Source organism: Lactuca serriola, chromosome 5, assembly GCF_051521515.1.
Source record: "Lactuca serriola cultivar US96UC23 chromosome 5, Lser_US96UC23_V15, whole genome shotgun sequence".
Classification (NCBI taxonomy): domain Eukaryota; kingdom Viridiplantae; phylum Streptophyta; class Magnoliopsida; order Asterales; family Asteraceae; genus Lactuca; species Lactuca serriola.
The window spans coordinates 174,830,202-174,831,916 of NC_136412.1; the positions used below are offsets into that span (position 1 = coordinate 174,830,202).

General features: G+C 44.3%; 1 non-coding gene across 1 annotated transcript; it reads right to left on the reverse strand.

Annotated features, from left to right (window-relative positions):
- Nucleotides 1–389: 389 nt before the first annotated feature.
- Nucleotides 390–496, reverse strand: LOC145056130 (small nucleolar RNA R71). The gene has a single exon (XR_013685666.1). It is a non-coding gene; the product is annotated as a small nucleolar RNA R71 (small nucleolar RNA).
- Nucleotides 497–1,715: the final 1,219 nt, after the last annotated feature.

The window sequence follows — 1,715 nt, forward strand, 5'->3', positions numbered from 1 at the left end:
TCACTATGGCTAATATCGATGAAGTCCCCATGGGGGAATGGAAGAAGAGGATGTGTGATGACACTGGCCCGGGACTTGTGTAGCTCGCAATTCCCGCTACCACTACTTTCGAGCTAAAGGGTCATATCCTCGCTCAACTCAAGGAGATCCCTTTTTATGGAAAAGACCACGAAGACGCCTACAAGTACTTGGATGAAATAAATGATGTGGCAGGCTACTTCAATGTACCAAATGTGCCACGCGAGACCCAGCTACTTTGCATGCTTCTAGTCACATTCGAGGGTGCTGCAAAGGATTGGCTCAAGTCACTTCCTCCCGGGTCGGTCACCACATGGGCTAAGATGAAAGAAGAGTTCATAGACCACTTTTGCCCGCCTTCCAAAATAGCTAAGTTGAAGAAAGCCATTGCCAACTTCGAGCAACAACCTGGAGAATCCCTTTATGAGGCGTGGGAAAGGCACAAAGGTCTTCTTAGAAATTGCCCACATCATGGCCTCAATAGCCAACAAGAGGTCTCCATCTTCTATGATGGATTCAATGTCACCACAAGGCAATTGCTCGATTCACAAGGCCCGCTCACGAAGAAGCCACCTCCGGTAATCAAGGAATTAATCAAAGAGTTCTCTAAACATTCTATAGAATACCACAACCCAAGAAATGAAGTAAGTCGGAGGGTAGTGAATTTGGCAAATGATGGCATGGCGGCGATGATGGCTAAGCTCGATAGTTTAGATAGAAGGACGACAAAAATGGATCAAACAATCCATGCCATTCGAGTTGGATGCGAGTACTGTAGAGGGCCTCATCTCATGAAGGATTGTGACTTGGATGAAAATGGAAACAAGAAGGCGCAAGTGTTATACTCAAGTGGCGATCGATATGACGAGAATTGGCGGAAACCAAAGAAGGAATGGCTCCCGTACGAAGAGTATAAAAGGGCAAAAGAAGAGAAATACAAGCAGAAAGAGAGGGGTTACTATCAAATGGAAGAACCGGTTATGGAAAAGAAAGCCGATTTAGAAGAAATGTTCACTAGATTCATAGCCGTGTCCGAAAAAAGACACAATCATCATGATGCTGCAATACAAGAGACCAGAAATATGCTAAGGAATCAACAGGAATCTATTCTCAATATTGAGAAACAGCTAGTACAACTTGCACATCAAGTGAACGAGAGAAGACCAGGTCAACTTCCAAGTAACACCGAGAATAATCCGAGAATGGAGAATGTGAATGTTGTGACCTCCAACTATGGAGAAATTTTCACCCCTGCACAGAAGATCTCCAAGGTGAATATAGAAAAGGCAGAAGAGTCGGCTCTAGCTAAACCCGACCAGACTCGCAGAGTCCCTCTAATGGACTCAACGAGTCCATGCGCTGATGACAAAACTGTTATTCCCTCAAAGCCCTACAATCCCCCTTTGCCATTCCCAATCAGAGCCATGCCTGTTGAAAAGGTTAAAGTTTATAGAGTTTTCATGGAGCATGTTCGAGCCCTTCAAGTCAACGTTCCATTTGTAGAAACAATGATTCAAACGCCCAACTATTTTAACTTGCTAAAGGGTCTCTTTGCTGCTAAGAAAGATTTAGCTAAAGTTGCAGAGACAGTATTGAGTAAGCTACCAGAAAAGAAGGGCAATCCGGGAAGCATCATAATTCCTTGTCAATTTGGAGATGTACTTGCTACTCAAGCGTTGACCGATTCGGGTGCAAGT